Genomic DNA, 24,845 nt, shown 5'->3' on the forward strand with positions numbered 1-24,845 from the left:
ACTACCACTGATCTAAAATATTAGGTCTACTACCACTGATCTGGAATATTAGGTCTACTACCACTGATCTAGAATATTAGGTCTACTACCACTGATCTGGAATATTAGGTCTACTACCACTGATCTAGAATATTAGGTCTACTACCACTGATCTAGAATATTAGGTCTACTACCACTGATCTGGAATATTAGGTCTACTACCACTGATCTGGAATATTAGGTCGACTACCACTGATCTGGAATATTAGGTCTACTACCACTGATCTGGAATATTAGGTCTACTACTACTGATCTAGTATATTAGGTCTACTACTACTGATCTAGTATATTAGGTCTACTACCACTGATCTAGTATATTAGGTCTACTACCACTGATCTAGTATATTAGGTATACTACCACTGATCTAGAATATTAGGTCTACTACCACTGATCTGGAATATTAGGTCTACTACCACTGATCTGGAATATTAGGTCTACTACCACTGATCTAGTATATTAGGTCTACTACCACTGATCTGGAATATTAGGTCTACTACTGATCTAGTATATTAGGTCTACTACCACTGATCTGGAATATTAGGTCTACTACCACTGATCTGGAATATTAGGTCTACTACCACTGATCTAGTATATTAGGTTGACTACTGATCTAGTATATTAGGTCTACTACTACTGATCTAGTATATTAGGTCTACTACCACTGATCTAGTATATTAGGTCGACTACCACTGATCTGGAATATTAGGTCTACTACTGATCTAGTATATTAGGTCTACTACCACTGATCTAGTATATTAGGTCGACTACCACTGATCTAGTATATTAGGTCGACTACTGATCTAGTATATTATGTCTACTACCATTGATCTAGTATATTAGGTCTACTACCACTGATCTAGTATATTAGGTCTACTACCACTGATCTGGAATATTAGGTCTACTACTGATCTAGTATATTAGGTCTACTACTACTGATCTAGTATATTAGGTCTACTACCACTGATCTAGTATATTAGGTCTACTACTACTGATCTAGTATATTAGGTCTACTACTACTGATATAGTATATTAGGTCTACTACCACTGATCTAGTATATTAGGTCTACTACCACTGATCTGGAATGTTAGGTCTACTACCACTGATCTAGTATATTAGGTCTACTACCACTGATCTGGAATATTAGGTCTACCACTGATCTAGTATATTAGGTCTACTACCACTGATCTGGAATATTAGGTCTACTACCACTGATCTGGAATATTAGGTCTACTACCACTGATCTGGAATATTAGGTCTACTACCACTGATCTAGAATATTAGGTCTACTACTGATCTAGTATGTTAGGTCTACTACCACTGATCTAGTATATTAGGTCTACCACTGATCTGGAATATTAGGTCTACTACCACTGATCTAAAATATTAGGTCTACTACCACTGATCTGGAATATTAGGTCTACTACCACTGATCTAGAATATTAGGTCTACTACCACTGATCTGGAATATTAGGTCTACTACCACTGATCTAGAATATTAGGTCTACTACTACTGATCTAGTATATTAGGTCTACTACCACTGATCTAGTATATTAGGTCTACTACCACTGATCTAGTATATTAGGTCTACTACCACTGATCTAAAATATTAGGTCTACTACCACTGATCTGGAATATTAGGTCGACTACCACTGATCTGGAATATTAGGTCTACTACCACTGATCTGGAATATTAGGTCTACTACTACTGATCTAGTATATTAGGTCTACTACTACTGATCTAGTATATTAGGTCTACTACCACTGATCTAGTATATTAGGTCTACTACCACTGATCTAGTATATTAGGTCTACTACCACTGATCTAGAATATTAGGTCTACTACCACTGATCTGGAATATTAGGTATACTACCACTGATCTGGAATATTAGGTCTACTACCACTGATCTAGTATATTAGGTCTACTACCACTGATCTAGAATATTAGGTCTACTACCACTGATCTGGAATATTAGGTCTACCACTGATCTAGTATATTAGGTCTACTACCACTGATCTGGAATATTAGGTCTACTACCACTGATCTGGAATATTAGGTCTACTACCACTGATCTGGAATATTAGGTCTACTACCACTGATCTAGAATATTAGGTCGACTACCACTGATCTGGAATATTAGGTCCACTACCACTGATCTGGAATATTAGGTCTACTACCACTGATCTAGAATATTAGGTCGACTACCACTGATCTGGAATATTAGGTCCACTACCACTGATCTGGAATATTAGGTCTACTACCACTGATCTAGAATATTAGGTAGACTACCACTGATCTAGAATATTAGGTCTACTACCACTGATCTGGAATATTAGGTCTACTACCACTGATCTAGTATATTAGGTCTACCACTGATCTAGAATATTAGGTCTACTACCACTGATCTGGAATATTAGGTCTACTACCACTGATCTGGAATATTAGGTCTACTACCACTGATCTGGAATATTAGGTCTACTACCACTGATCTGGAATATTAGGTCTACTACCACTGATCTAGAATATTAGGTCTACTACCACTGATCTAGTATATTAGGTCTACTACCACTGATCTGGAATATTAGGTCTACTACCACTGATCTAGAATATTAGGTCTACTACCACTGATCTAGTATATTAGGTCAACTACTGATCTAGTATATTATGTCTACCACTGATCTAGTATATTAGGTTGACTACTGATCTAGTATATTATGACTACTACTGATCTATTATATTATGTCTACTACTGATCTAGAATATTTGGTCTACCACTGATCTAGTATATTAGGTTGACTACTGATCTAGTATGTCAGGTCTACTACTACTGATCTAGTATATTATTTCTATCACTGATCTAGCATATTAGGTCTACTACCACTGATCTAGTATATTAGGTTGACTACTGATCTAGTATATTATGACTACTACTGATCTAGTATATTAGGTTGACTACTGATCTAGTATATTATGACTACTACTGATCTAGTATATTTGGTCTACAACTGATCTAGTATATTAGGTCTACTACCACTGATCTAGTATATTAGGTTGACTACTGATCTAGTATATTATGACTATTACTGATCTAGTATATTTGGTCTACCACTGATCTAGTATTTTAGGTCTACCACTGGTCTAGTATATTAGGTTGACTACTGATCTAGCATATTAGGTCTACTACCACTGATCTAGTATATTAGGTCTACTACCACTGATCTAGTATATTAGGTTTACTACTGATCTAGAATATTAGGTCTACTACCACTGAGCTATTATATTAGGTCTACTACTGATCTAGTATATTAGGTCTACTACCACTGATCTAGTATATTAGGTCTACTACCACTGGTCTAGTATATTAGGTCTACTACCACTGATCTAGTATATTAGGTCTACCACTGATCTAGTATATTAGGGCTACTACCATTGATCTAGTATTTTAGGTCTGCTACCATTGATCTGGTATATTAGGTCTACTACCACTGATCTAGTATATTAGGTCTACTACCATTGATCTAGTATATTAGGTCTACTACTGATCTAGTATATTAGGTCTACTACCACTGATCTGGAATATTAGGTCTACTACCACTGATCTGGAATATTAGGTCTACTACCACTGATCTGGAATATTAGGTCTGCTACCACTGATCTAGAATATTAGGTCTACTACCACTGATCTAGAATATTAGGTCTACTACCACTGATCTAGTATATTAGGTCTACTACTGATCTAGTATATTAGGTCTACTACCACTGATCTGGAATATTAGGTCTACTACCACTGATCTGGAATATTAGGTCTACTACCACTGATCTAGAATATTAGGTCTACTACCACTGATCTAGAATATTAGGTCTACTACCACTGATCTGGAATATTAGGTCTACTACCACTGATCTAGAATATTAGGTCTACTACCACTGATCTGGAATATTAGGTCTACTACCACTGATCTAGAATATTAGGTCTACTACCACTGATCTGAATATTAGGTCTACTACCACTGATCTAGAATATTAGGTCTACTACCACTGATCTGAATATTAGGTATACTACCACTGATCTGGAATATTAGGTCTACTACCACTGATCTGGAATATTAGGTCTACTACCACTGATCTGGAATATTAGGTCTACTACCACTGATCTGGAATATTAGGTCGACTACCACTGATCTGGAATATTAGGTCTGCTACCACTGATCTGGAATATTAGGTCTACTACCACTGATCTGGAATATTAGGTCTACTACCACTGATCTGGAATATTAGGTCTACTACCACTGATCTGGAATATTAGGTCTACTACCACTGATCTGGAATATTAGGTCTGCTACCACTGATCTGGAATATTAGGTCTACTACCACTGATCTGGAATATTAGGTCTACTACCACTGATCTGGAATATTAGGTCTACTACTGATCTGGAATATTAGGTCTACTACCACTGATCTGGAATATTAGGTCTACTACTGATCTAGTATATTAGGTCTACTACCACTGATCTGGAATATTAGGTCTACTACCACTGATCTAGTATATTAGGTTGACTACTGATCTAGTATATTAGGTCTACTACCACTGATCTGGAATATTAGGTCTACTACCACTGATCTGGAATATTAGGTCTACTACCACTGATCTGGAATATTAGGTCTACTACCACTGATCTAGAATATTAGGTCTACTACCACTGATCTGGAATATTAGGTCTACTACCACTGATCTAGAATATTAGGTCTACTACCACTGATCTGAATATTAGGTCTACTACCACTGATCTAGAATATTAGGTCTACTACCACTGATCTGAATATTAGGTATACTACCACTGATCTGGAATATTAGGTCTACTACCACTGATCTGGAATATTAGGTCTACTACCACTGATCTGGAATATTAGGTATACTACCACTGATCTGGAATATTAGGTCGACTACCACTGATCTGGAATATTAGGTCTGCTACCACTGATCTGGAATATTAGGTCTACTACCACTGATCTGGAATATTAGGTCTACTACCACTGATCTGGAATATTAGGTCTACTACCACTGATCTGGAATATTAGGTCTACTACCACTGATCTGGAATATTAGGTCTGCTACCACTGATCTGGAATATTAGGTCTACTACCACTGATCTGGAATATTAGGTCTACTACCACTGATCTGGAATATTAGGTCTACTACTGATCTGGAATATTAGGTCTACTACCACTGATCTGGAATATTAGGTCTACTACTGATCTAGTATATTAGGTCTACTACCACTGATCTGGAATATTAGGTATACTACTACTGATCTAGTATATTAGGTCTACTACCACTGATCTAGTATATTAGGTCTACTACCACTGATCTGGAATATTAGGTCTACTACTACTGATCTAGTATATTAGGTCTACTACCACTGATCTGGAATATTAGGTCTACTACTACTGATCTAGTATATTAGGTCTACTACCACTGATCTAGTATATTAGGTCTACCACTGATCTAGTATATTAGGTCTACTACTACTGATCTAGTATATTAGGGCTACTACCATTGATCTAGTATATTAGGTCTACCACTGATCTAGTATATTAGGGCTACTACTGATCTCGTATGTTAGGTCTATTTTACCTTTATTTAACTAGGCAAGTCAGTTAAGAACAAATTCTTATTTTCAATGACAGCCTAGGAACAGTGGGTTTTAACTGCCTGTTCAGGGGCAGAACGAGGATTTGAACTTGCATCCTTCCGGTTACTATTCTAACGCTTTAACCACTAGGCTACCTGCCGGGGAGAGGGAGGGGAGTGAGAGGGAGGGGAGTATGACAAGACTGATAGTGGAGGAAAGGAGATTGGATCACTTACATTTGTAATTTCAATAGATCTCTAGAGCATATCCAATGTCGAAACAAGATTACGTTTGGTTTTATAAATGATTTTTAGCAGAAACCTGGTTAATTGACGTCAGCGGTCTATGTTTGATGAGCCTCTAGTATATTGCCATAACTACCCTGGACAAAAGAGTCCTCATCTATTCTCCTTCCCTCCATTATTAGTCTTGTCAAACTCCCCTCTGTCTCCTCCCCTCACTCCCTCTCCTCCCCGCCTTCTCACTCCCCTCCCCCTCACTCCCCTCCCCCTCACTCCCCTCCCTCTCCTCCCCTCGCTCCCTCTCCTCCCCTCCCTCCCTCTCCTCCCCTCGCTCCCTCTCCTCCCCGCCCTCTCACTCCACTCCCCTCGCTCCCTCCCCTCCCTCTCCTCCCCTCGCTCCCTCCCCTCCCTCTCCTCCCCTCGCTCCCTCTCATCCCCTTCCTCCCTCTCCTCCCCTCGCTCCCTCTCCTCCCCTCGCTCCCTCTCCTCCCCGTCCTCTCACTCCCTATTCAAAAAAGAACAAGCTTGTTTAATTTTTATTAGCATTCTAGGAATTGTCTCTTTCAGTGCGCCATGTTTTACAGGCTGCTGTGTGTTTGCACAGATATACAACATGGGGTAGGTGATGAACCAGTCATTCACATCTCTATTGTCTCCATTGACACAGATATACAACATGGGGTTGGTGATGAACCAGTCATTCACATCTCTGTTGTCTCCACTGACACAGATATACAACATGGGGTAGGTGATGAACCAGTCATTCACATCTCTATTGTCTCCACTGACACAGATATACAACATGGGGTTGGTGATGAATCAGTCATTCACATCTCTGTTGTCTCCACTGACACAGATATACAACATGGGGTAGGTGATGAACCAGTCATTCACATCTCTATTGTCTCCACTGACACAGATATACAACATGGGGTTGGTGATGAATCAGTCATTCACATCTCTGTTGTCTCCACTGACACAGATATACATCATGGGGTAGGTGATGAACCAGTCATTCACATCTCTGTCGACTCCACTGACATACGACACTCCTCTCAACCCAGACAGAACAAACAGTGTTCTAATTTCAGCCACTGAGAGATAAATACTGCTCATAAAACACACAACCCTGCTCATAAAACACACCTAACCCTGCTCATAAAACACACCTAACCTAACCCTGCTCATAAAACACACCTAACCCTGCTCGTAAAACACATCTAACCCTGCTCATAAAACACACCTAACCCTGCTCATAAAACACACCTAACCCTGCTCATAAAACACATCTAACCCTGCTCATAAAACACACCTAACCCTGCTCATAAAACACACCTAACCCTGCTCATAAAACACACCTAACCCTGCTCATAAAACACACCTAACCCTGCTCATAAAACACACCTAACCCTGCTCGTAAAACACACCTAACCCTGCTCATAAAACACACCTAACCTAACCCTGCTCATAAAACACACCTAACCCTGCTCATAAAACACACCTAACCCTGCTCGTAAAACACACCTAACCCTGCTCATAAAACACACCTAACCTAACCCTGCTCATAAAACACACCTAACCCTGCTCATAAAACACACCTAACCCTGCTCATAAAACACACCTAACCCTGCTCATAAAACACACATAACCCAGCTCATAAAACACATAAATCATTATCACACTCTCAACAGACACCTCATTATCAGACTCTCAGCAGGCACCTCGTTATCACTCTCAGCAGGCACCTCATTATCACACTCTCAGTAGGCACCTCATTATCACACTCTCAGCAGGCACCCCATTATCACACTCTCAGCAGGCACCTCATTATGACACTCTCAGCAGGCACCTCATTATCACACTCTCAGCAGGCACCTCATTATGACACTCTCAGCAGGCACCTCATTATCCCACTCTCAGCAGGCACCTCGTTATCACACTCTCAGCAGGCACCTCATTATGACACTCTCAGCAGGCACCTCGTTATGACACTCTCAGCAGGCACCTCGTTATGACACTCTCAGCAGGCAGCTCGTTATCACACTCTCAGCAGGCATTTCGTTATCACACTCTCAGCAGGCACCTCATTATGACACTCTATAATCTCTTTCTCTCTCCTTTCATTCGCTTCCTCTCTTTCACTATCTCTGCCCTGCACCCTCTTTCATTTTCTCTGTGACAATACAGTAGGGCATCAAGGCTAGATCTCAGAACGTGTTTATGTAATGTGCTTTATATACAGCTCTTCTGAGAATACATTATGGTTCAGAGGAGATAGGAGAGTTCTATGAGAAGAGAGGAGAGGGGGTGTGAGAGGAGAGGGGATGGGAGAGGAGATGGGAGAGGAGAGGAGAGGGGATGGGAGAGGAGAGGAGAGGGGGTGGGAGAGGAGAAGGGATGGGAGAGGAGAGAGGGTGAGAGAGGAGAGGAGAGGGGATGGGAGAGGAGAGGAGATAGGAAGGGAGAGGGGGTGGGAGAGGAGAGTAGGTGGGAGAGGAGAGGAGATGGGAGAGGAGAGGGGGTGGGAGAGGAGAGGAGAGGGGGTGGGAGAGGAGAAGGGATGGGAGAGGAGAGAGGGTGAGAGAGGAGAGGAGAGGAGATGGGAGAGGAGAGGAGAGGAGATAGGAAGGGAGAGGGGGTGGGAGAGGAGAGTAGGTGGGAGAGGAGAGGAGATGGGAGAGGAGAGGAGAGGGGGTGGGAGGGGAGAGGGGGTGTGAGAGGAGAGGGGATGGGAGAGGGGACGGGAGAGGATAGGGGGTGGGAGAGGAAGAGGAGATGGGATGGGAAAGGAGAGGGGGTGGGAGAGGAGAGGAGATGGGAGGGGAGAGGGGGTGGGAGAGGAGAGGGGGTGGGAGAGGAGAGGAGAGCGGGTGGGATAGGAGGGGGGGTGGGAAAGGAGAGGAGAGGGGATAGGAGAGGAGAAGAGATGGGAGGGGAGAGGGGGTGGGAGAGGACAGGGGATAGGAGAGGGGATGGGAGAGGGGATGGGAGAGGAGAGAGGGTGGGAGAGGAGAGGAGAGGAGAGGAGAGGGGAGAGGAGAGGAGAGGAGATGGGAGGGGAGAGGGGGTGGGAGAGGAGAGGGGGTGGGAGAGGGGAGGAGATGGGAGAGGAGAGGGGGTGGGAGGGGAGAGGGGATTGCATGGGAGGGGAGAGGGGGTTGGCGAGGAGAGGGGTTTTTTAGAGGAGAGGGGGTGGGAGAGGAGAGGAGAGGGGGTGGGAGAGGAGAGGGGATGTGATGGGAGAGGAGAGGGGATGGGAGAGGAGAGGAGATGGGAGAGGAGATGGGAGAGGCGATGGGAGAGGAGAGGGGGTGGGATAGGAGAGGGGTTGGGAGAGGAGAGGGGGTGGGAGAGGAGAGGGGATGGGAGAGGAGAGGGGGTGGGAGTGGCGAGGAGATGGGAGAGGAGAGAGGGTGGGAGAGGAGAGGGTGGGAGAGGCGAGGGGATGGGAGAGGAGAGGGGATTGGAGAAGAGAGAGGATGGAAGAGGAGAGGAGATGGGAGAGAAGATGGGAGAGGCGATTGGAGAGGAGAGGGGGTGGGAGAGGAGAGGGGATGGGAGAGGAGAGGGGGTGGGAGAGGAGATAGGAGGGGAGAGGGGGTGGGAGAGTGGATGAGAGAGGAGAGGTGGTGGGACAGGGGATGGGAGAGGAGAGGAGGGGAGGGGAGGGTAGATGGGAGATGAGAGGGGGTGGAAGAGGAGAGGGGATGGGAGAGGAGAGGAGAGGGGGTGGGAGAGGTGAGGAGAGTGGGTGGGAGAGGAGTGGGGATGGGAGAGGAGAGGAGATGGGAGAGGAGGGGAGAGGGGGTGGGAGGGGAGATGAGATGGGTGGGGAGAGTGGATGGGAGGGGAGAGGGGGTGGGGGAGGAGAGGAGGGGAGGGGATTGAATTGGATGGGAGGGGAGAGGAGAGGGGATGGGAGGGGAGAGGCGATGGGAGGGGAGAAGGGATGGGATGGGAGAGGAGATGGGAGAGGAGAGGGGATGGGAGAGGAGATGGGAGAGGAGAGGAGAGAGGAGATGGGAGGGGAGAAGGGATGGGATGGGTGAGGAGATGGGAGAGGAGAGGGGGTGGGAGAGGAGAGGGGGTGGGAGAGGAGATGGGAGAGGAGAGGGGGTGGGAGAGGAGATGGGAGAGGAGAGGGGGTGGGAGAGGAGAGGGGATGGGGAGAGGAGAGGAGAGGGGGTGGGAGAGGAGATGGGAGAGGAGAGGGGGTGGGAGAGGAGAAGGGATGTGAGAGGAGAGGAGATGGGAGAGGAGAGGGGATGGGAGAGGAGAGGAGTTGGGGGAGGAGAGGAGAGGAGTTGGGGGAGGAGAGGAGATGGGAGAGGAGAGGAGATGGGAGAGGAGAGGAGATAGGAGAGGAGGCGAGGGGATTGGATGGGAGGGGAAGGTGGATTTGATGGGAGGGGAGAGGGGGTGGATGGGATGGGAGAGGGGATGGGGGAGGAGATGAGAGAGGAGAGGATGGGAGGGGGGGTGGGAGAGGAGAGGAGGGGAGGGGCGAGGAGATGGGAGGGGAGAGGGAGTGGGAGAGGAGAGGAGGGGAGGGGATGGAGAGGAAGGGAGGGGATGGGAGAGGGAATGGGAGAGGAGAGGGGGTGGGAGAGGAGATGAGGAGAGGAGGTGGGAGGGGAGAGGAGGTGGGATGGGAGAGGGGGTGGGAGAGTAGAAGAGAGGGGGTGGGAGAGTAGAGGGGGTGGGAGAGGAGATGAGCAGAGGAGAGGAGGAGGGAGAGGAGGGGGGATGGGATGGGAGGAGGAGAGGAGGGGAGGAGAGGGTCAGAAGGTTTCAACATTATGGAACAGCCCACTAACATGCTGCTGGATCCTGTACTACAGGGTCTCCTGGGGACGTCTCCAGGGGCACAGTGAGGGGGAGGCTAATTCAAACCAGAAATGAGCATGTCTCATCTGATTAAAGGTTAGGTTACTCACTACATGATGCTCTTATTGACGTTACAGAGAGATAACAGCGACCACGGCCGGTGGCTTCTGCTGCTGGTAGTGGTGTTGGTGCTGCTGATCTGTGGTGCTGCTGATCTGTGGTGGTGGTGGTGGTGGTGCTGCTGGTTCTGGTGGTGGTGCTGCTGATCTGTGGTGGTGGTGCTGCTGCTGATCTGTGGTGATGGTGGTGCTGCTGATCTGTGGTGGTGGTGGTGGTGCTGCTGGTTCTGATGGTAGTGCTGCTGATCTGTGGTGGTGGTGCTGCTGCTGGTTCTGGTGGTGGTGGTGCTGCTGGTTCTGGTGGTGGTGGTGCTGATGGTTCTGGTGGTGGTGGTGGTTCTGGTGGTGGTGCTGATGGTTCTGGTGGTGGTGGTGGTTCTGGTGGTGGTGGTGATGGTTCTGGTGGTGCTGATGGTTCTGGTGGTGGTGGTGCTAATGGTTCTGGTGGTGGTGGTGGTTCTGGTGGTGGTGGTGATGGTTCTGGTGGTGCTGATGGTTCTGGTGGTGGTGGTGCTAATGGTTCTGGTGGTGGTGGTGTTGATGGTTCTGGTGGTGCTGATGGTTCTGGTGGTGGTGGTGCTAATGGTTCTGGTGGTGGTGGTGCTGATGGTTCTGGTGGTGGTGGTGTTGATGGTTCTGGTGGTGCTGATGGTTCTGGTGGTGATGGTGCTGATGGTTCTGGTGGTGGTGGTGTTGATGGTTCTGGTGGTGCTGATGGTTCTGGTGGTGGTGGTGCTAATGGTTCTGGTGGTGGTGGTGCTGATGGTTCTGGTGGTGGTGGTGTTGATGGTTCTGGTGGTGCTGATGGTTCTGGTGGTGGTGGTGCTGATGGTTCTGGTGGTGGTGGTGATGGTTCTGGTGGTGCTGATGGTTCTGGTGGTGGTGGTGCTAATGGTTCTGGTGGTGGTGCTGATGGTTCTACTGCTGGTGGTGGTGGTTCTGGTGGTGGTGGTGATGGTTCTGGTGGTGCTGATGGTTCTGGTGGTGGTGGTGCTAATCGTTCTGGTGGTGGTGCTGATGGTTCTACTGCTGGTGGTGGTGGTGCTGATGGTTCTGGTGGTGGTGCTGATGGTTCTGGTGGTGGTGGTGGTTCTGGTGGTGGTGGTGGTGATGGTTCTGGTGGTGCTGATGGTTCTGGTGGTGGTGGTGCTAATGTTTCTGGTGGTGGTGCTGATGGTTCTGGTGGTGGTGGTGTTGATGGTTCTGGTGGTGCTGATGGTTCTGGTGGTGGTGGTGCTGATGGTTCTGGTGGTGGTGGTGATGGTTCTGTTGGTGCTCATTGTTCTGGTGGTGGTGGTGCTGATGGTTCTGGTGGTGGTGCTGATGGTTCTACTGCTGGTGGTGGTGCACTGTGGAATAAAATGGTGCAGCCAATTCTGTTAGTATGAATCAGATGCACCACCACCAGCAGCAGCACCACCACCACCACCATCGGCACCACCACCAGTAGCACCACCACCACCACCACCAGTAGCACCACCACCAGTAGCACCACCACCACCACCATCGGCACCACGACCACCACCACCACCACCACCACCACCAGTAGCACCACCACCACCACCAGTAGAACCACCACCATCGGCACCACCACCACCAGCAGAACCACCACCATCGGCACCACCACCACCACCACCACCACCACCACCACCACCACCAGTAGCACCACCACCACCACCATCGGCACCACAACCACCAGCAGCACCACCACCACCACCAGTAGCACCACCACCACCACCAGTAGAACCACCACCATCGGCACCACCACCACCACCACCACCACCACCACCACCACCACCGCCAGTAGCACCACCACCACCACCAGTAGAACCACCACCATCGGCACCACCACCACCACCACCACCACCACCACCACCACCACCACCACCACCACCGCCAGTAGCACCACCACCAGTAGCACCACCACCACCACCATCGGCACCACGACCACCAGCAGCACCACCACCACCACCAGTAGCACCACCACCACCACCAGTAGAACCACCACCACCACCAGCAGCACCACCACCACCACCAGTAGCACCACCGCCACCACCACCATCGGCACCACCACCAGCAGCAGCACCACCACCAGCAGCACCACCACCAGTAGCACCACCACCACCACCATCGGCACCACGACCACCAGCAGCACCACCACCAGTAGCACCACCACCAGTAGCACCACCACCACCACCAGTAGAACCACCACCATCGGCACCACCACCACCACCACCACCACCACCACCGCCAGTAGCACCACCACCACCACCACCAGTAGCACCACCACCACCACCAGTAGAACCACCACCATCGGCACCACCACCACCACCACCACCACCACCACCACCACCACCACCACCGCCAGTAGCACCACCACCACCACCAGTAGAACCACCACCATCGGCACCACCACCACCACCACCACCACCGCCAGTAGCACCACCACCAGTAGCACCACCACCACCACCATCGGCACCACGACCACCAGCAGCACCACCACCACCACCAGTAGCACCACCACCACCACCATCGGCACCACGACCACCAGCAGCACCACCACCACCACCAGTAGCACCACCACCACCACCAGTAGCACCACCACCACCACCAGCAGCACCACCACCACCACCAGTAGCACCACCACCACCACCAGTAGAACCACCACCACCACCACCAACACCAACTCATAGTACTACAGTCTAGAGACAGTTCTGACACCAGTTGGGTTTACTTCATTCTGCCTGTGTACTTCAGTCAGCCTGTGTACTTCACTCAGCCTGTGTACCGGTGACAGAGGAAACTAACATTTCAAACATCACACTTGTTTTCCTCATCAAAAGGTCACAGTCTTTGAGGCACTCTGTGGAAGAGTTTTAATTCACACCTTCAGTCTATTCAAAACAGCCTCTCCAGGGTGGTTCTGACTCTGTCATAATAACAGAGACCACGTTTGGAGTAACACCACCCCACTTCTTACCATTACAATCCCCCAAGGGTTGTGACAAGCAGCACGAAGCAGAACATAAAGATAGAATGTTCAACCACTTACTATTCAGTACACAGTACAGAGAACTAGATCAACACTTAATATTCAGTACAGAGGACTAAATCAACACTTAGTATTCAGTACACAGTACAGAGGACTAGATCATCACTTAATATTCAGTACAGAGGACTAGATCATCACTTAATATTCAGTACACAGTACAGAGGACTAGATCAACACTTAATATTCAGTACAGAGGACTAGATCAACACTTACTATTCAGTACACAGTACAGAGGACTAGATCAACACTTAATATTCAGTACACAGTACAGAGGACTGTTTCAGGTTGCTGGATGGAGCTGAGTACCCAATAGTTTCTGATCCTTACCCATCCAGACCAGGGGAGCTGTCTGGTCTGTGACCAGGGTGAAGTGGAACCCAACAGATAATACTTGAGTGTCTACCAGGTATCAGCTTTCAGCTTATGTACATCATGAGGTGCTCCTCCCCTTCCTGTACTTGGGACGGCCCCATGTCCCCTGTACCTGGGATGGCCCTTAGTCCTGTGTACCTGGGATGGCCCTTAGTCCCCTGTACCTGGGATGGCCCCTAGTCCCCTGTATGTGGGACGGCCCCTAGTCCCCTGTACCTTGGACGGCCCCTGGTCCCCTGTACCTGGTACGGCCCCTAGTCCCTGGTCCCCTGTACCTGGGACGGCCCTTAGTCCCCTGTATCTGGGACGGCCCCTGGTCACCTGTACCTGGGACGGCCCTTAGTCCCCTGTAACCGGGGACGGCCCCTAGTCCCCTGTACCTCGGACGGCCCCTGGTCCTCTGTACCTGGTACGGCCCCTAGTCCCCTGGTCCCCTGTATCTGGGACGGCCCCAGGTCCCCTGTATCTGGGACGGCCCCAGGTCCCCTGTACCTGGGACGGGCCCTGGTCCCCTGTATCTAGGACGTCCCCTGTACCTGGTACGGGACGGCCCCTGGTCCCCTGTATCTGGGACGGCCCCTGGTCCCCTGTATCTGGGACGGCCCCTAGTCCCCTGTACCTGGTACGGGACGGCCCCTGATCCCCTGTATCTGGGACGGCCCCTGGTCCCCTGTACCCGGACGGCCCCTGGTCCCCTGTACCTGGGACGGTCCCTGATCCCATGTACCTGGGACGGGACGGCCCCTGGTCCCCTGTACCCGGACGGCCCCTGGTCCCCTGTACCTGGGACGGCCCCTGGTCCCCTGTACCTGGGACGGGACGGCCCCTGGTCCCTTGTCCAGTGTGTCCGTCTGGACCAACATCGGTACCTGGAAATCAGGCGTTACGAGAATCGGATGGGAGCACAGCGTTTCCTTCAACCTTTAGCAAATATGTCCGTTGTTTAGCTCTATGAAAGGGACGGGCCGTTGTTTAGCTCTATGAAAGGGACGGGCCGTTGTTTAGCTCTATGAAAGGGACGGGCCGTTGTTTAGCTCTATGAAAGGGACGGGCCGTTGTTTAGCTCTATGAAAGGGACGGGCCGTTGTTTAGCTCTATGAAAGGGACGGGCCGTTGTTTAGCTCTATGAAAGGGACGGGCCGTTGTTTAGCTCTATGAAAGGGACGGGCCGTTGCTTTGCTTTATGAAAGGGAAGGGCCTGATTGGTGTCTTACTTCAGCTCCAGCTAACACACATTAACATGTTAGTCATTTAGCAGACGCCCTTATCCAGAGCCAATTACAGTCAGTGCATTCATCTTCAGATAGATAGGTGGGACAACCACATATCACAGGCAAAGTATGTGCACTTTTCCTCAATAAAGTAGATACAGGTCTACTGATCTTCAGTAAACAATGCAATTAGTTTCATCAGCTGTGTTTGCCAGGGACGGGGACTGGAGCCCAGGGACGGGGACTGGAGCCCAGGGACGGGGACTGGAGCCCAGGGACGGGGACTGGAGCCCAGGGACGGGGACTGGAGCCCAGGGACAGGGACTGGAGCCCAGGGACGGGGACTGGAGCCCAGGGACGGGGACTGGAGCCCAGGGACGGGGACTGGAGCCCAGGGACGGGGACTGGAGCCCAGGGACGGGGACTGGAGCCCAGGGACGGGGACTGGAGCCCAGGGACAGGGACTGGAGCCCAGGGACGGGGACTGGAGCCCAGGGACGGGGACTGGAGCCCAGGGACGGGGACTGGAGCCCAGGGACGGGGACTGGAGCCCAGGGATGGGGACTGGAGCCCAGGGACTGGAGATGCCCGTCCCTGCTCTACGACATCCACAAGCTTTACGGAAGTCACCTGAACTCTGTCTCGTACATCCTAATTTCAGAGGTCTTCTCACAAAACTGACTGTCCAGACTGAACCGCTGGAGCTACAAACTGATATGTCACCAATCTCAAAAGGGGAGACTCTCACAAACACAAATGTGTCAATTGTTTTGGTTTACGAAACAATTAAGGGGAGTTGTCTGAAGGTAACCCAGTTAACCCAGTATCAGGCTGTAAAAATGGCACAACATGTACAGGGGGTAAAAAGTGCTACGAATAAAATAACCAGACATGGGGAGTGTCACGAATCCCGCCGAAGATGGTGCCTCTTCCTGTTCGGGCGGCGCTCGGCGCTCGTCGTCGTTGGCCCACTACCTGCCACCAATCCCCTTTTCTGTTTCAGTTAGTTTTGTCTGATTAGTTTCACCTGTTTCTTGTTTAGGTTTTGGGCTATTTGAACCCGGTAGGCCCGTCGGCTTGTGTTCTGTTATTTGATGTGTGTGATTTCTGTGGAAGTCTGTTGTTCTCTAAATAGAGTCCATACTTGTAGAATAAATAGGGTTGTCATTTAGCTACCTAGGCTAATCCCTATTAGAAGCAGTTTGGCTGCTAAATTAGCCCAGCTCCACAGGCTGCATCTGGTTAAGCTAGCAGCTAAATTAGCCCGGCCTCATAGTCTGCATCTGATTAAGCTAGCAGTTAAATTAGCCTGACCTCACAGGCTGCATCTGGTTAAGCTAGCAGCTAAATTAGCCCGGCCTCATAGTCTGCATCTGATTAAGCTAGCAGTTAAATTAGCCTGACCTCACAGGCTGCATCTGGTTAAGCTAGCAGCTAAATTAGCCTGGCATCACAGGCTGCATCTGGTTAAGCTAGCAGTTAAATTAGCCTGACCTCACAGGCTGCATCTGGTTAAGCTAGCAGCTAAATTAGCCCAGCTTCACAGGCTGCATCTAGTTAAGCTAGCAGCTAAATTAGCCCAGCTTCACAGGCTGCATCTAGTTAAGCTAGCAGCTAAATTAGCCTGGCATCACAGGCTGCATCTGGTTAAGCTAGCAGCTAAATTAGCCCAGCTTCACAGGCTGCATCTGATTAAGCTAGCAGTTAAATTATGCTAAATTGTCATGATGGAATAAGTCGAGGTTGCAATTGTTAGTGAAATGATACGTGGTGCCACAATATAACAATATCATGTCATTTGTCATAATCATTATCATAAAATGTCATGTGTTACCGGCCTCAGTCTGTAGCTGAGGTAGCCTATACCTCTGCAAAGTTCTGGCACTTTCTTTATTCTGGAGAATGTTTTTTTTTTTTTCTCTTGTTCAAATTGTAAATTTTCTTGTTTGTACTTTTAAAACATTCACATCAAACAAGTGCACACTTTAAATTACACAACATTATCACACTTTACCTAAAGCACAATTCAAAAGTGTACTGTATTTCTGTATTTCACATTCATACAATAGAAACACCTATATATGAAAACATAAAATAACTTAATGTTTTTCTATATACCATTACCTCTATAGAAAAGTGACAACAATACATTCAGCTTTAAGATAGTGGCACCTCAGTAAAATTGTCTCTCTCTCATGCACACGCACTGTCTGCACTAAAAGTCCATGCTCCAGACTGAGCGTGCTCAGCCAGTTTACCAGCTCGTCAGCACAATTTTACACAAAACAAATAACATGTAAAACGCAACTCAGAAATCCCTACCAACTGGATTCTTCATCAAATCAACACAATCTGTTGGAGAATCATTCCTCATGAAGCTGGTTGAGAGAACGCCAAGAGGGTGCAAAGCTGTCATCAAGGCAAAGGGTGGCTAATTTGAAGAATCTCAAATATAAAATATATTTGGATTTGTTTAACACTTTTTTGGTTACTACATGATTCCATATGTGTTATTTCATAGTTTTGATGTCTTCGCTATTATTCTACAATGTAGAAAATAGTACAAATAAAGAAAAACCCTGGAATGAGTAGGTGTCTCCAAACCTTTGACTGGGTCTGTATATCCCAGAATAAACAAAGAGAATATACATCGGGTAAGACCGTTGCTTCTGGATGTATGTTGGCAGAATGGCTGTGAGACAGAGAGACTGTTGCTGTACTCCGAGGTAAGACCCAAGCTTCCAGAACGCCTGAAGACTCCCAGTATTCAGTCAGGAAGCTTGAAGAAGAAGATGTGTCACCATCCGAGTCCATCTCCCAGCATGCAGTGGCCTGATCGGAAGACGACAATAATTGCATTATCTATCTTTCATCACCAACGTTAAGACCAGTGTGTCTGTATGCGGATGACTCAACACTATACACGTCAGCGACCACAGTGACTGAAATGACTGCAACACTCAACAAAGAACTGCAGTCAGTTTCAGAACAGGTGGCAAGGAATAAGTTAGGCCTAAATATTTATAAAACTAAAAGCATTGTATTTGGGACAAATCATTCACTAAATCCTAAACCTCAACGACGTATTGTAATCAATCATGTGGAAATTGAGCAAGTTGAGGCTAACTAAACTGCTTGGAGTAACCCTGGATTGTAACCTGTCATGGTCATAACATATTGATACAACAGTAGTTAAGATGGGGAGAATCTGTCCATAACAAAGCGATGCTCTACCTTCTTAACACTATCAGCAAGTCCTCCAGGTCCTAGTTTTGTTGCATCTTGACTACTGTTCAGTAGTGTGATCAGGTGCCACAAAGAGGGACAAATTGCATTTGGTTCAGAACAGGGCAGCATGGCTGGCCCTTGGATGAACACAGAGAGCTAATATTAAAAATATGCATGTCAATCTCTCCTGGCTCAAAGTGGAAGAGAGAATGACTTCATCACTAATCGTTTTTGTAAGAGGTTGAATGCACCGAGCTGTCTCTTTAAACAACTAGCCCACAGCTCAGACACCCATGCATACCCCACAATACATGCCACCAAAGGTCTCTTCACAGTCCCCACGTCCAGAACAGACTATGGGAGGCACACAGTACTACATAGAGCCATGACTACATGGAACTCTATTCCACAGTACTACATAGAGCCATGACTACATGGAACTCTATTCCACAGTACTACATAGAGCCATGACTACATGGAACTCTATTCCACATATAGTAACCGATGCCAGCAGTAGAATCAGATTTAAAAAGCAGGTAAAAATACACCTTATGGAACAGCGGGGACTGTGAAGAGACAAACATAGGACAGACACATGCATACGCACACATTGTGATATTGTTGTATGGTGGCATTGAACATGTTGTGGATATGTGGTGGTGTAGAGATGTTATAGGATGTATTGTTTTATCTTTTGCTCATTCAGTACAAACAGTTCACTGTTTAAAACTTCTTGGAGCACCGATCCCTTTAGCGGGATAATTTTCGTCAACATCCGCTGAATTGCAGAGCGCCAATTTCAAATTAAATTACTAAAAATATTACATTTTCAAGAAATCACAAGTGCAATATACCAAAACACAGCTTAGCTTGTTGTTATTCCACCTGGTGTGTCAGATAAATAAAAAAAAAGCTTTACAGCGAAAGCAAACCAAGTGTTTTTGTGAGGACAGCTCTCTCAGCAGACAAAACATTACAAACACCTAGCAGCAAAGTAGATTGGACACGAAAGTCAGAAAAAACAATAAAATGAATCGCTTACCTTTGATGATGTTCGTATGTTTGCATTTACGAGACTCTCAGTTACACAATAAATGTTTGTTTTGTTCCATAAAGAATGTTTTTATATCCAAAAACCTCCATTTGGTTGGCGCGTTTTGTTTAGTAAACCACAGGCTCGTGCAGGTCACGACGAGCAGAGGAAAATTCCAAATAGTATCCGTAAAGTTCGTTGAAACATGTCAAACGTTTTTTATAATCAATCCTCAGGTTGCTTTTCCAATATATAATCGATAACATCTCAACCGGAAGGTAGCTTTTTCAATAGGAGAGAGAGAGAAAAGGTCTGCTCCAAGTTGCTCGCGCATGCAAAACTCTGGGAACACCCAGCTATCCACTGACGCGATGTGATCATTCTCGCTAATTTTTCAGAATAAAAGCCTGAAACTATGTCTAAAGACTGTTCACACCATGTGGAAGCCATAGGGAAAGGAATTTGGTTGATATCTCTTTAAATGGAGGGAAGGAATGCAACGGAACAGAGAGGTTTCAAAATAACAGCACTTCCTGATTGGATTTTCCTCAGGTTTTCGCCTGCAATATCAGTTCTGTTATACTCACAGACAATATTTTGACAGTTTTGGAAACTTTAGAGTGTTTTCTATCCTAATCTGCCAATATATGCATATTCTAGTTTCTGGGCCTGAGAAATAGGCAGTTTCATTTGGGCACGTTTTTCATCCAAACATCAAAATACTGCCTGTCTCAAGAAGTCTCAGTTCATTCAGTACAAACACAGTTTCCTGTTTCATCTTTATCTCATTCAGTACAAACATAGTTCCCTGTTTTAATGGGGATCCATAATATATACAAATACAAAGCCATGTCCACTGTACATGTTGCTGAACAATTCAACCCTTTTGTTCGTGGCATTGATATGGAAATTCACATACAAATATTCAGTTGGTAAGCACTGACTGTACTACCTCTAGGGTCCTGTGGTGAAAGACTGCTGTGCAACGTGTCAGGCAACAGCTGTCTCCCAGGTCTGTATTCACAGTTAGAGACAGAACCAGGGTTAGAGACAGAACCATCTGTATTCACAGTGTCTTCAGAGTAGTGATCCAAGACCCTTGTCAATGTAATCATTCATTGTGATCTAAAAGACTAAACTGATCCTAAAATCAGTGCTCCTACCGAGATGCTTTGTGAATACAGGCCCTGGTCTGTCTGCATGCTGCCCTGGTCTGTCTGCATGCTGCCCTGGTCTGTCTGCATGATGCCCTGGTCTGTCTGCATGATGCCCTGGTCTGTCTGCAGACCACAGAGGTCAAGAGGGAGTTTACCTGCTGGTGGTGAAGGAGACCAGACTACAGAGGCAAAGAGGGAGTTTACCCAAAAGGGCTTGTAGATATATATAAAGTGAGATCCAACCTACCATTTGGTACAATGTGCAATGGTGGGTGAGTGACTTGGCATTTGTAATAAAGGGCAAGGATGCATGATAAACAGAGTCCAGTCTCTGTAAGACAGAGGAGGCTGCATGATAAACAGAGTCCAGTCTCTGTAAGACAGAGGAGGCTGCATGCATATACAACAAGTCACCATAATCAATTAGAGAGAAAAGTGGTCTGAACAAGCTTCTTTCTAGCCATAAGCGAGAAGCAAGCCTATTTATGAAAATCAAATTTCAATTTCAATTTATTTTATTTTATTTAAGCTTTGTCACAAGATTATCCACATTAACTTTATAGGACAACTTGTCATCCAACCAAATACCTAGGTATTTGTAGGATGACACTTTTTCAGGATAAGCCACCAGATGCTAACGTTCTCTGGCAGAGTTCTAGCTCTGGTAAAGGACATGAATTTAGTTTTTGGTACATTCAAGACCAGCAGTGTGGAGCTCTTCAACAGCCTGAACCAGAGAAGCCTGGATCATCTGCATGTACAGTGGCTTGAGAAATTATTCACCCCCTTGGTATTTTTTATATTTTGTTGCCTTCGAACCTGGAATTAAAATATATATTTTTAGAGGTTTGTATCATTTGATTTACACAATACGCCTGCGACTTTGAAGATTCAAAATATTTTTTATTGTGAAACAAACAAGAAACAAGACAAAGTCAATACTTTGCAGAGCCACCTTTTGCAATAATACAGCTGTAAGTCTCTTCTCTTGTCTCTATTAGCTCGGCACATCTAGCTACTGGGAGTTTTGCACATTCTTCAAGGCAAAACTGCTCCAACTCCTCAACTTGGATGGGTTCTGCTGGTGTACAGCAAACTCTAAGTCATACCACAGATTCTCAATTGGATTGAGGTCTGGGCTATTAACTAGGCCATTCCAAGACATGTAAATGTTTCCCCTTAAACCACTTGAGTGTTGCTTTAGCAGTATGCTTAGGGTCATTGTCCTGCTGGAAGGTGAACCTTCGTCCCAGTCTCAAATCTCTGGAAGACTGAAACAGATTTCCCTCAAGAATTTCCCTGAATTTAGCGCATTTAGCGAATTTTTCTGACCAGTTTCCCTGTCCCTGCCGATGAAACATGTATCCACAGCATGATGCTGCCACCACCATGTTTTACTGTGGGGATGGTGTCCTCGGGGTGATGGGAGGTGTTGGGTTTGCGCCAGACATAGCATTTTCCTTAATGGCCAAAAAGCTACATTTTAGTCTCAATTGACCAGAGTACCTTCTTCCATATGTTTGGGGAGTCTCCCACATAACTTTTGGTGAACACCAAACATGTTTGCTTATTTTTTTCTTTAAGCAATGGCTTTTTTTCTGGCCAATCTTCCATAAAGCCCAGCTCTGTGGAGTGTACAGCTTCAAGTGGTCCTATGGACAGATACTCCAATCTCTGCTGTGGAGCTTTGCAGCTCCTTCAGGGTTATCTTTGGTCTCTTTGTTGCCTCTCTGTTGCCTCCTTGCCTTGTCTGTGAGTTTTGGTGGGCGGCTCTCTCTTGGCAGGTTTGTTATGGTGCCATATTCTTTCAATTTTATAATATTGGATTTAATGGTGCTCCGTGGGATGTTCAAAGTTTGGATATTTTTTAGAACCCAACCCTGATCTGTACTTCTCCACAACTTTGTCCCTGACCTTTTTGGAGAGCTCCTTGGTCTTCATGGTGCCGCTTGCTTGGTGGTGCCCCTTACTTAGTGGTGTTGCAGACTCTGGGGCCTTTCAGAACAAGTGTATATGTACTGAGATCATGTGACAGATCATGTGACACAGATTGCACACAGGTTGACTTTATTTAACTAATTATGTGACTTCTGAAGGTAATTGGTTGCACCAGATCTTATTTAGGGGCTTCATAGCAAAGGGGGTGAACGCACCACTTTGGACTGTTTTGTGTATGAAATAAAAATAAAAATAAAAATCTATTTAAATTACAGGTCTACAACAAAATAGGAAAAATGCCAAGGGGGATGAATACTTTCGTACGGCACCATATTAATCCTTCACTTCATTAGAATCCATCATTAAATGGTCAGGAAGGCCAGAGGAGACATTGGAACCGGACACTGATTCGATTAGCTTCCAGAACTCGGTAGGGTTGTTTAGGTTCTCTGTGACAGCATCTAGATATAAATCTGATTTGGATTTCCTGATCAATCCTGTGTATTTGTTTCTTAGCGCTCTGAAGGAGGCCCAGTCAACAGGAGCATTTGTATGTCTAGCTCGAGCCCAAGAGATATCTCTCTTTCTAATTAATTCTGCCAAGTTTTCTGAAAACCAGGCACTGTCCCTTCCACTGATTCTACATCTCTTCACAGGGGCATACTTATCACAAATGGACATTTCATATAAAAATAGTCTCAGGCACTGTGAACATCGGGAATCAGACTCTGTCAATATTATGGTACAGATCATGTAAGAACTCCTGCTCATCAAAATGTTTGACAGTCAGATGGATAGCTTAGCAAATATAGCGGTTTGTTTTCCCCTGGCATGTGAAGCTGCCTGATACAGCTCACCAGTTGATAGTAAAGTAGCATGAAGAAGTCAGAAGCCAACAATGTCACATTGATGCTTTTTACCACCACACATCATGTACACGTTTACAGAGACCAATCACCTTCATGTACACGTTTACAGAGACCAATCACCTTCATGTACACGTTTTAAAGAGACCAATCACCTTCATGTACACATTTAAAGAGACCAATCACCTTCATGAACACGTTTAAAGAGACCAATCACCTTCATGTACACGTTTAAAGAGACCAATCACCTTCATGTACACGTTTAAAGAGACCAATCACCTTCATGTACACGTTTAAAGAGACCAATCACCTTCATGTACACGTTTAAAGAGACCAATCACCTTCATGAACACGTTTAAAGAGACCAATCACCTTCATGTACACGTTTAAAGAGACCAATCACCTTCATGTACACGTTTAAAGAGACCAATCACCTTCATGTACACGTTTAAAGAGACCAATCACCTTCATGTACACGTTTAAAGAGACCAATCATCTTCATGTACACGTTTAAAGAGACCAATCACCTTCATGTACACGTTTAAAGAGACCAATCACCTTCATGTACACGTTTAAAGAGACCAATCACCTTCATGTACACGTTTAAAGAGACCAATCACCTTCATGAACACGTTTAAATAAAACCCTCTTAGGCCTCACTCGCCCCTATGTGAGATATCTACTGCAGCCCTCATCCTCCACATACAACACACGTTCTGCCAGTCACATTCTGTTAAAGGTCCCCAAAGCACACACATCCTTTGTGCTGTTTTTCTGTTTCCAATAATGTTTGCACCATGTTGTGCTGCTGCCATGTTGTGTTGCTACCATGTTGCACTGGCTAAATCACAGGCTAAATCATAGGCTAAATCACAGGCTAAATCACTGGCTAAATCACAGGCTAAATCACAGGCTAAATCACTGGCTAAATAACTGGCTAAATCACAGGATGAATCAGACTAAATCACAGGCTAAATCACTTGATAAATCACAGGATAAATCACAGGCTAATTCACTGACTAAATCACAGGCTAAATCACAGGCTAAATCACTGACTAAATCACAGGCTAAATTACAGGATGATTCAGACTAAATCACAGGCTAAATCACAGGCTAAATCACAGGA

This window comes from Oncorhynchus mykiss, chromosome 15 (assembly GCF_013265735.2).
Source record: "Oncorhynchus mykiss isolate Arlee chromosome 15, USDA_OmykA_1.1, whole genome shotgun sequence".
In the NCBI taxonomy this organism is placed as follows: Eukaryota; Metazoa; Chordata; class Actinopteri; order Salmoniformes; family Salmonidae; genus Oncorhynchus; species Oncorhynchus mykiss.